We start from the raw sequence: 12,437 nt of genomic DNA, 5'->3' as shown, positions 1-12,437 counted from the left end.
AATGATACTTTTGATAATCAAATAAAAACTCAACAGTTTAAGCATGTCAGTCTTATTAATCTAGAATCATTATAATACAAAGAAGTGAAAAAAATCCACACTAATACCAACACATTTATCATGCACATATATACAAAAAGTAGGATTGTTTATGGATCAAAGCTTGCTTTGGTGGTAAATTAGAGAGGCTGCATCTTAAAGAATAATTGGTGTGCCTTTGGACAGGCAGAATGGGTGTCAGTACTATAAGGCAAGAGTACCGCATTGGGTTTAAAAAAAACTTGTTTAGCTGAGAGAGAGAGAGAGGGGGGGGGAGCATAGGGAATACATGATAGTGTATGTTCTCAGTCCCATAACAGACAGACGACAAATCATTTCTCAGGCTGCCAAGAAGATTAGGAAATACCATACAAATCAAGTGAGGAACAAGGCCTTGGCCAAGAGCAAATTCTAATAAATATTAATTACTATTGCTAATGTTCTGTTTTCTTTACTTATATAATAAAAATTATTATTAGGTGATTTATATGATACCTTTGAATTCTTATATTCTGAGTCTACAACTGTCCCTTGAAGTTAAATTGCCAGTTGACAAATGAAAATTCTAATACCCTTACATTTTAAGTGATGATTTATGAAAAAAATCTATAAAAGTTTGATCTACTGTTGAGAATAGATCATATAATAATGAAGGATTCCCATTATTTAACATTCCATTGTAGGGTGGCTTGATGTATTCATGTTCTCTCATGAATTATACTCTCGTTTTAACATAGACCCTAACAAGATAATTGGAAGCAGCCACTTAAATAAAACGATGTCATTATTTTGGGCATCCTAAAGCACTAAGGAATTATTCCACGTATAGAACTTGAATATGTGTAGAAAGTATATGCAAGCAGTCCTTCTGGGCAGTGCAAAATGGAGTATATTCTGGGCTTATAAACTAACAGAAACATTTCCTTTTCAGGTAAAAGAAAGTCCTTTGGCTAGCAATGGAAATGGTGAGAAACAATTCCAACATTATATGGCATTCAATCCGAACTGAACAGGAAATGATCCACTTGCATTCTTGATAAAAAGGCAGACCATCCCACTAAATATCCTATCAAGACTCAAAATGAAGCAAACAGATCATGATGCTAATCATTAAAAATCATTAAAAATGCAATTCTAATTATGCTTTTGATCGATTTAAACTAAATATATAATAATAATAATATAAATAATAACAATAATATGAGTTTTAATGTGACATGGACAAGGTGAAGTATATGGTAATAAGGAACTATATTCTTATTCCAGAAATCAGTCTACACTAAGAACCTTACCTCCTGCATACATGACAGCCAGCATGATGGATGATATCCATGCAATTTCACTGTAGCTAGCATTGAAGATTTCCTGAATATCTTTGAAGAATACTGTGACAGCTTTGGGGAAGGCATATGAAAATCCAATGGAGATAAAGGATGCGCAAACTACTACCCAACCCCACCCTCCATCTGGAGGAAGGGGGTGTGGAGGAGGAGCAGCAGTCTCCGATGGCATTTCTGCACCTCTGCTGGAGATTAGGGCAACCTATTGAAAAACAAACAACACCAGTTCGTGTTATAAGTCTGTGGTTTGTGTCACGCTTGAAAGTTGCTGACATAGCATTTTCATTTTAACTGCAATATAATTTTATTAATACATTCGGTATTATTGGGCTTGGAAAATTATAAGAAATTCAAACCAGAAAATGAGATACAAAGCCTTGATTATTAAGAGGAAAGATCTGAAAACAATGATGTGGGAACTCCTTCTGTATATGTGTTGCTTTTATTGGTTTATGAATAAAGAAACTGCCTTGTCCTGTAATAGGGCAGAGTAGAGCTTGGCTGGGAAACTAAACTGAATGCTGGGAGAAAGAAGGTGGAGTCACAGGAAGCCATGTAGCCGCCACCAGAGACAGAAGTGATGGAAACTCGCTGGTAAGCCACAGCCACGTGTCAATACACAGACTAATGGAGATGGGTTAGTTTAGGATGTAAGAGCTAGCCAATAAGAAACTAGAGCTAATAGGCCAAGCAGCGATTTAATTAATACAGTTTCTGTGTAGTTATTTTGGTTCCGGGCAGCTGGAAATGAACAAGCAGCCTCCCCATACAAACACTTATGTATGGGAAGAAAACATTTGAAAGTGAAGGTAAGAATCCAGAGACAACCTCAAGTACAAACTTAACAAAAATAAACATCATTTCAACCTCACTTGGAAGTATAGAGGAAATCACCTACAACACTTCAGGAAAGAACACTTTCTCCTGTGCATGCATTGCATATGTGCACACACCTGCTTGTATGTGGGTTGTCGGGGGTTGATATATAGCATTTTCCACAATTTTTCTCCACTTAATTTTTCAAGAAACAATCTCTCATGGTATTAGGAGGTTTCTGATTTGGGTGACAATTTGAAGCAAAAGCTCCAAGAATTCTTCTTTCTCAGTACTGAAGCTGTAGGCATTATTTTTGTTTGTTCGTTTGTTTATAATATGGACTCTGTAGGACTGAACTCAGGTGCTCACAATTTTGTGGCAAGCACTTAACAACTGAGCCATCACCAAGCCATAAGAATAATACTTCAATGTAAAATCTTAATGTTGCCCTTCCAAAATTAATGCTGCCAACAGTCTTACAAATATGTCACTCTGCCTTTCTGTCTGTCTCTCTTCATTGCCATGAAATTCTAACAGCTACGTGGGTCTATGTTCTTGTTTGTTGAGGGAGTGGAGAACAGGTTCTTTAATATGTATACACCTAAGAACACTTAAATACTCTCCCATGGAAGGAGACGATGCACAGTTTAATATGGAAGAAATTACACACAGTGAAAACCTTGCCTCCACATCCTCTCAGGGTACAGAGATGCTGCATTGAAATGCAGAAGAAAGAACCACATTCCTTTGTATAAGAGTATATATTTTTGCCATATGTTTTCCAAAGTCAGCCCATGGATAAGTTTATTTCCTACTTTTCTAAATGTATACATGGTTTTCAAACTCACTACCTTGCAAACACACACACACACACACACACACACACACGTGTATAATGTACAAAAAATGATGTTTTCATGTTATTATTCAGTGTGGAATGACAAATCAACTGTCTTTAATTTCACCCAAATTTAACACAAATTCTTATGCAATGTTCATGACTCTCCTCTCCCTCCTCCCTTCCTCCCCTTCCTTCCCCTTTATTCTCCCTCCCTCCCTCCTTCTGCCCCTCTCTCTACTACCTAAGGACTACAGTCTTAGCAGGTTCAGAGCATACAGTCAGCATTGTGTAATACAAAACTTCTCTCTCATTCTCTCTCTCTCTCTCTCTCTCTCTCTCTCTCTCTCTCTCTCTCTCTCTCTCTCTCTCTCTCTCTCTCTGCTGAGACTACCTAAGAACTACTGTCTTTGCAGGCTCAGAGCACACAGTCGGTACTGGGTAGTACAAGCCCACTGTAAAAAGAGTTCTGCACCTACAGATTCCACACAGCTCTGCGCTTTGAGCACCCCTCTATGAGCACCAACTTCTTTCTTGGCTTCAACCCTAAGAACACACCCTTCTATTCTTGATGTCTATGACTTCAGATTTGTTTTTTTGTTCATTTTACCATTCAATAAAAATGAGATCCTTTAATATTTTTCCTATGAGGTTACATGTATAGAAATTTAGTCCAATGTCCTCTGAGTCCTCACATAGTCTCACCAAGGTGACTGCAACCCACAAGCGTTTGAATGGGATCAATAAGAGTGTTTTATCAAGTTTAATTATAAGATAAGGGTCTTCAAGATTTTGTTGTAAAGGACATAAAGACCATAAAGTTTCCTGGCTACATGGTCTGTACTGAGTGTTTATCTGAAGTGAATTTTAATATCATCTGATGACCCTGACACAACTGAGCATGGTTTTACAATGAAGCTTTCTTTACAAAGCAGTCTGATCGCAGCAGTTTAATGATGCCTTGAACAACATTAGAGAAGAAAACCCAGAAGAGAAAAACACTATCTAACCGCTATTATTAACAATTGTACATATTTATTGTCTTTATTGTTCTATATGACTATACGCCTGATTAATTTAAATGATAATGTAATTCCATGAATCCCAGAGACACAACTCTAGTTTTATAAGTTATTTTATTATTTTTATTAGTTGTCATAGAATTTTTGTAACTACACAAGTTTGAGACAATATAGAAAATGCATGAGGTATAAATCATAATCTTAAAAAATTCATAAAAATTCCACTTTTGATTGACATTATGGTTAATAGAAAATTTATATATTATATTGTATTGTTCTTAGCTCTATATTCTATATATTGCTTAGTCTAAGGGAGTAAAATAAGCCAAAGAAAAACCACTTGACATTTTTATTATATTCTGTGTGTCTAAATGTCTTTAAGGATTGAAACAGTCAAGAGCTCTTAATTTCCAAAACATTAATAGCCAGAAAATTTCTCTCCATAGAAATTGTGTGATTTGACCGTAAGCATCCCCCAGTGTTGTGGTGCTAAAGGATTAGGCACTGGCCTTTGGTGCTGTTGGGAAATAGTTGGACCTTTTAGTTATTGGAGCCCAGGAGGAAAAAGTTAGGTTCCTGGGGTATGCTTTTGTAGAGAACTCTGGGAATGTGGACTTTTCTCTCTTTCTTCGTGGCTCCCATCATGGTTATCATTCGTATAACACATCACATGCTCCCTAACACGGTCTTTTCACAGGACAGAGACAGGAAATTCATGAGAACCAAGAGGTCAGCCAACGTCACAAATCAGGGAAAGCATAAACTCTCACCAGGGCCCCTATCCATGGACACAGAAAAGGATGACCTGCTGAAGGAGCCACTCCAGGTGCTGTAAAAAGGAGAGGGGATTCTGGGATGAGAGGAGCGTCAGGGAGCTCCTGAGGTAGACTTCTGGAGGCATGCAAATGCTTTTTGAATCATCTTTACCCCTGCAAGTCAACCCCAAGATCCCACTCATTCAATTCCTTGAACTTGACTGAGATTGTAACTTTGGTCTGTAGGGGGGGTCTCCATCCAGGAGTGAGCAGGTGTGTGTGTGTGTGTGTGTGTGTGTGTGTGTGTGCTCGTGCCTGCCTGCAATGTCTCCCTGGGGAGAAAAAGTTTCTCACACAACAAAAGTCTACAAAAATGTCAACGAAATCAACAACAACATAGGAGGTTTAGACAAATGATGTGTGTAAAGTGGGGGTATTAGTTACTAATGAAAAACACTTCTTTTAGGTTCCAAGTTAGTACAACAACCCTGCCACTTTCATCAAGAGTTACTTTAGATAGGTTTATATTATATATTTACAGTATGCTATAATCTTCTTTAATTATTTCTTGTTGGGCACAATACTAATTATCTCTGCTAACTCCTAATTTATTAGGTTTTAATATTTTGCTGATAAATTTACATCTGAGTACCAAAAAGAGTGCTTTCACAAATGCAAAATACTTAAAGAAAACAAAGGGAAGGAGGGAGTGTAAAAGTTGCTTAAATAAGTACAAGACGGCAAATGGCCTTGAAAGTTGTCTTAAGAATCTGAGCTCATTACAGCATTTTTAAATGAAATTGTGACCTTACCAATTTTCTTCCTGCTTGAACATTAAAAAGGAAAACCTGGAGACTCACTGGAGGAAAGCTGCAATGTAGCAAGCAGCTTTTTCTTGTAGAATGTAGAGACATTTACTAGGAGTAAAGACGTGGCCCTATAATTTTCCAGAGTACAGAATGGAAACGAAACCGTCTTTCAGTACTAATCCATGAATTCAAATAATTGCAGTCTTTATCACACTTGATACAGTAAACGCTTAGAAATAAAATTTCATGATTCATTTCCCCGTGATTTTTAAAGGCATAACTATGCACACCCTCCTTCCACGTAAGGACACCAGACTCATCCCTTCCCCACCAGCTCCGCTTGCTCCTCCAACCTGCCTCAGGGCTTGTTCCTTTTCTGTTGGCTGGCCCTTTTCCTCCATGCAGGAATGAGAGAGTCCTGCGTGCAGAAATGAGAGATTCCACAGCTGCAGCTTCCTTGAGGACCCCGTGTCCTGGGCTTGCATGCTCTCCGCACTCCCAGATTGGGACCTCAGACACCCACAATCACTTCACTCCCTCCCGCTGCTTGAAGAGAAGTCCGAAGCACCTACCATTTACCACTGAGGATTATCTGTGAGCGTTTTCTCAGTCTGCATACGTCTTCCCCATCTGCCTGGGATGAGCTAGGGCCACTTCTGAGATGCGACCCCATTCAAGACTGACCCCTTAAGCCCATGCCATGATCTACAACCTGACAAACCATGCAAATAGAAAATCAAGATCTTAACACTCATTCAACAGAGGGGAAACACGATTTCCATACAGAGGAACACTACTAAAGACCTAATTTAATATCTTTCTATTCCATCACAAAAGCAAGCATCATATTAACCAACACAGTAGTCTCTGCTACGAATTGGTGCTCCCATTTCAACCCTACACCAACTGTCCAGTCTCAAATGACCTTAACCATATAGGAAGCATTATATAGGTAGAAAAATTATATTTAAAAATGTATATCACATACAAACACGCATACAGAAGCATCGAGTGAAAAAAGGTCACATATAAACATGTATATTGCTCCCAGTATTCTGTTTAGTGTTTTATGTTGGTATCAAAATTTTTAGGCTGCCTTTATCATGGAAAGCGTTTCTTTCTCCTTCAACTCTGGCAGGTAGTTTTTCTAGGTACATTTGTCTAGCTTGACAGACATGGTCTTTCAGAATTATTGAGCTCCAGGCTCTTCTAGCTCTTAGAGTTTTCCTAAGAAGTCAGCTCCTGTCCTGGTGGATTTTCCTTTATACATGACTTTTGTGTGCTTTTCCCTTGCAGTGTTTATCATTTTCTTTATTTTGTATATTTAGCATTTTGACTCCTATTACTACAGGGCATTTCTTCTGTGGTCTTTCTAGTTAGTTGGGTTCAGTGTGCTTCTGACATAGTTATATACTTCTTTGGTTTGGGAAAGTTTTCTTCTATGATCTTCTTAAAAATCTCTCTCTTCTGTGCCTATTATATGATGGGGTTTTGATGGGGTTCCATATTTTCTGTAGCTCCTATACTGTGCTTACTAACATTTTTTATTTCCTTTGCTTATCCTACCTAGCCCTTTTGCTTTATGAGTTTTTGTTGTAAGGCTTTCCCCATGATTTTTCTAATCAGACATTGAGTTCTACTGCTAGTAAATTGGTAGTCTACCGAATTAGAAAAAATATCTCTACCAGCTATATATTTGAGAAAGTATCAGTATCTAGTTATACAAGGAAAATAAAAAGGTCAAGCATCAAGAAAACAAACAACACAACTAATAAACGGGGCACAGAACTGAACAGAGTTCTCAAAAGAACTCTCAAAAGAAGTGTCTGAGAAATGTTTGTCAAATGGTCAAAATCCTTGAAATGAGCCATGAAAATTTAATCCTTATTCATGAAAGGCAATACAAAAGAACTTTGAGATTTCATCTTGCCCCGGTCAAAATGTCTAAAATTTAAAAACCAAACAAAACAAATGCTGGTGTGAGCATAGAGACAGAGAGCACTTCCTCACTGGGGGTAGGAGTCACTTTGATGGCCACCGTGGAAGGATGGAAGTTCTGGCAAAGCTAGAAATATGCAGAGTCCACTAATGATTCAGCTATACCACTGTTGAGCATATACCCAAAGGACCCTGTATCTCACCGGAGACGCTTGCTCATCCACATTCAGTGGTGCTCCGTTCATTAGAACCAGTAATTGGAAACAGCCTAAAGGTTAATCAGCGAATGATGGGGCACATTTACAAAATGCAATATTATTCACCTATATGAAAGAAAAAATATCTGAAATTTACAGGTACATTGGTGACACTATAAACAATAATTCTGAGCGAGGCAACCCAGATCCAGAAGAGCAAATAGATCCTATTTTCTCTCATTTGAGGATGTTAGCGTTGAGTGTTTAGACATATGATCTCATGCAAAATACCCACAGAGGTCAGGAAATCAGTAAAGTGCTATGGCAAGAGGGGGCTTTCAAGGGGTAGAAGACAGAACACAGTGATAGAAGGCAGGGGAGGAGCAATAGAATGGGTGGGGTTAACAGGGATGGAGACGTAAAGGTGGGGTAGAGAAGGAACTACAAGCAGAGCTGCCTAACACTAAAAACCATCAGGAGAAATCGTATGAAAAAGGACTGCAGAACACTACTAAAATTTAAGCATATACATGCACAACAAAGCCAAAACATAATGTAGCAGAAATCCCGACTAGAAACTATTGGCTAAAAAATCGCAAATTCCAGGAGTTGTGGTGTTATTTTGCTTGTGTTTTAACAAATAAAGTTTGCCTAAGGATCAGAGCGCAGAGCTAGCCACACTAGCCATAGAGGCCAGGCAGTGTGGCACACACTTTTAATCTGAACCCTCGGGATACAGAGGCAGGTGGATCTCTGTGAGTTCAAGGCCACCCTGGGCTACATGAAATCAATCCAGTCTAAAAGAGAAACAGAGCTCATACAAAGGTGATTCCAGCACTTGGGATCCCTCGTCTTTAGCCCCAGCACTAGGGAAGTGGAGACAGGAGTGGTATGGCTGCGCTGGGAAAGGCATATAAGGTGGGAGAAGACAGGAGCTCAGTGCGGTCTGAGGCAGCAGTCTGAGGCAGCAGTCTAAGGAACAGAGAGTCTGAGGAGGTCGTCTGAGGACAGGACCGCTCCTTTGGTCTGAGCACTGGTAGAGGTAAGAACGCTAGTGGCTGGCCGCCCTGCTTTTCTGATCCTTCTGGAAAGCCTTATTTGTCAGATAATAAACAAAAATCACCACAAAGACTGGTTTAGATTTATGGGAGTCACTGGCTAGTGAGGTTCCTCAGACCTTCTAATATTAAAAGTCTATTGTGGTTGCTCTTGGCTACTCTCTAGAACTTGATTGTAATACCCTAAGACTGAAGATATGACATAATTTAGTCACGGATATGGAGAAATGAAGTTGGTATGGACCTTGGAGTTTGAGCCCTATGATCTTTCACAGCACATAAAGGAGCTATGCATTACTAGCAGAGAAGAGAAACTATGATAAGTCTTGTCTAGACATGAACCAAGGCGCTACATTAACTATCTGTCCGGAATATAATAATGCCCTCAGGTGCAACAGTGCCCCAGCTAAGAACAGATGACCCCTTTCTGCTTGGATTCCTGGCATGCTCGACACCATAGAACACACATCTACCCATGAGTGGGGCTGAGAACCCGAGGCTAGACAGACCCTAGGGTCTGGGAAAGAACCTGCTACTGGCACTCTGCCAATGGTCCACAGCTCGTTTCCCCTGGAAAACAGTGCATCCTGCAGCTCTGACCTCTTGCTTACTAGCAGCTAGAGCTGATCAATAGTCACACACACACACACACACACACACACACACACACACTCCATGATATTTTTCCTTGTGAACAATTCTGTAATGTTGTATGTACTTGGAAGCTGCCATATTTTGTCTCTTTTATTTGTAAGGATGATCAAACGAAGCAGAAACAAAGCTACAGTTTTACCTGTTGTCAGATGAGCACTTTAACAGAGTCCTTTGGGTGGTGTGTATTTCTAAGCCTAGTCACTTTCGGATGAAGGCAATATAAAGGGAGAGGTAGAGCCGACTCCAGATTATCTAAAGAAAAAGAAGAAACAAGTATTAAATGTATAACTGGATTCCACTGCCTCATTAGTCACTAACTTTAATTTACCCAGGAATTCTGCACATCTTGTATAACTAGAACAATTAAATAAGCATGTGTATATGCATGATGAGACACGCTTCTCAATTATATATATATATATATATATAATTGTCAGTTACATATATTTCAATAATATGTATAGATATTGATATGAAAAGCCAAACATGAAAAGTGGAAGATAAAGAAAAAATCAGCGTCTTTAAAATTAATAACAAATTACAGGGCCATGAGAGAGAGCTCAGTGGATAAAACGCTTTCTGTGCCAGCATGAGAAACTGAATTCAACTCCCAGCATCCATGTAAACAGTCCAACATATGGTACTCTCTTATGATTCTAGCCCTGGGAAGTGGAGACAGGAGGATCTCTGGGGTTTGCAGGCTAGCCAGTGTAGCTGAATGGATGAATTTCATATCCTAGTGAGAGATTCTGCATCAAAAACAATGAAAATGACTCCAGAAGAATGGCACTGGGGTTGACTTCTGGTTCCCACCTAAATTCACACACAAAAGAGCATATACCTGGACATATACAGACACATGACACAAGACGTGATTATACGAGTTACTTACATTATGAAAAAATTATTGACATTCATTAGCAACCACTCAATTCCTTACATGTGTTTAAACAATTTGCTGCTAAATTGCATGTATGTGTGTGCATGTCTGTGTGTGTATGAGTGTGTATATACAAGATTTACCAAAATACTTGTAAATATATATATATATATATATATATATATATATATATATATAAACAATGAACAGGTTTTAATACTGCAACACAGTGGGCAGCAAAAAAAATATTCTAAGGATCTGTTTCAGAATTTAAGCTTCCTAACCAGGTCTAAATATCTAATAAAGCAAATATCTTCATTTAAAAGACATTAACCTCAACATGGTTTTGAATAGAGATAATTTGGTATACCAGATAATGTTGACCAGAGTAAGCACAAGAAAAAGGGAAAACTAGATTCTTTCATTTAAATGGCCAATCACCTGCGTTGACGCTAGGGCTGCCTGTCATAAGGCTTTGGAAGAAGACATCATGACCATTGGGTCAAAGGCGCTTGTGTAACAGGATGAAGGATGAATGGAGAATGAAAGAGTCTTAAAGTCACTGACTGGATCTAAGAAACTGACAAGAAACGGAGCTAAAGGTTCACTCAATGAACATCCGGGGCCTTGGAAGAGTAGTTTATGTCACCTCTAGTCTTACTGGAATGCTTGCGAGTTGCCATAGCTTTCAAAAGCTGGGTAAGTCACAAACTCCAGCCTCCCTCGTTACCTTCCCATGCTAATGTAGGAAATCTTTATAGTTTCCTTTTTCTCTGGCATAGTTAACTTCACTGAGTGCAGGGCACAGCCTCAGAGGAAAGCCCGAGGCATCCCTGAAAATTGGTTCTGACCCCAGACTGTAGTTAACTGCACTCATGCCTTACACACACCAGTTCAAACGCAAGAATAAAAGGGACTCTGAGAAAAATCTCATGATGCTTCAAATTCTACCTGCTCATCAAAATTTTTATGGAATTTTACGGCGTACAATCTAACCGATCCATATTTTAGAAAAAGAAATCTACATTATAGGTACCTTTCAACAAATGGTTTAATAATCAAGAAGCCCCAATTTAGTTGTTTCAATTAATCTAGTCATATATTTTCTCTACTGATTTTGATCAATCACGGTCTAGTTTATAGACACACACACACACGTACAATATGAATTCATTGTAAATTTTGACCATGCATGATCAAGTTTTACAAAATTGTGTTTAATGAACAATTATTAAGACAACATGCATTTTTATTTTAATTTTCTATTTCTTCACTCGTCTGCACTACAAAGCAATGCTGTTATAGCTATCAAGGAGGACATATTTTCTAATACTATTGCTATGAATGGCACATGCTTATTATATGAATACATAATGTTCTAATGATCCGCTACTTCTAGACATTCAACTACGTTTCATAATCTACAGCCTCAGTCTACTCAAGGCTCCCTTGCACCCTCACTACAGAAAATCAGCACATTCCTTTACAAACTGTGAAGAGCCCTTTCTTAACCTTCCCAAACCTTAATCAGACAGTGTCATATTTAACCTTTAAAAATGAGGTCCTGGAATAATATACTTAGCAAACGAAGGCCCAGGTAAGAGCAGGTAGGAGACTATTGGCTCCGCTGTAAATCCTGTATGCTTTAGATTGAAGCAGGAACTCGTTGCCACATATACCCACCAATGGCCTATGTGTCGTCTAAGTAAACCAATACGCCCCATAAAGAGCAATCATATGATCTTTTTGTTCTCCATTTCTTCGTTCTTACACAAAACAATAGAAATATGCCAAATTAATTTATAGATAGTGTTTTAAGCTGAGGTACATGCTCATCCAATTTAAAAACAGGAATTAAGTAGAACCAAATCTTTTCTCTTCCAACCTATAATTGAGTTAAAACTGAAATCTAATTGTGTGTGGGGGGATGTTCTTCTACTCTTCCATGTGGGCCATCCTTTAAATCCTGATGACTGATTTACTTTGACATCCAACTGCAGAAAACCTATTTTTAGAAGCAAACTCTTGCTGTATTTCAAATGACTCCAAGTTCTAATTGATGTTAAAGCTCAAAAAGATTTCTCTGGAACT

The 12,437-nt window shown here is 38.5% G+C and overlaps 1 long non-coding RNA gene across 3 annotated transcripts in view; it reads right to left on the bottom strand.

Annotated features, from left to right (window-relative positions):
- Nucleotides 1–1,335: 1,335 nt before the first annotated feature.
- Nucleotides 1,336–12,437, bottom strand: part of LOC121677007 — a 37,073-nt gene continuing 25,971 nt past the window's right edge. For all 3 annotated transcript variants that reach the window (XR_006020684.1, XR_006020682.1, XR_006020683.1), the window contains 2 exons: nt 9,606–9,718; nt 1,336–1,581 (listed from right to left, as the gene is read on the bottom strand). This is a non-coding gene — a long non-coding RNA (uncharacterized LOC121677007). The remainder of the gene's footprint in view (nt 1,582–9,605; nt 9,719–12,437) is intronic.

This window comes from Arvicola amphibius, chromosome 17, assembly GCF_903992535.2.
Source record: "Arvicola amphibius chromosome 17, mArvAmp1.2, whole genome shotgun sequence".
NCBI lineage: Eukaryota > Metazoa > Chordata > Mammalia > Rodentia > Cricetidae > Arvicola > Arvicola amphibius.
The sequence above is the reverse complement of the archived record's forward strand: the minus strand, read 5'-3'. Positions and strand labels throughout refer to the sequence as shown.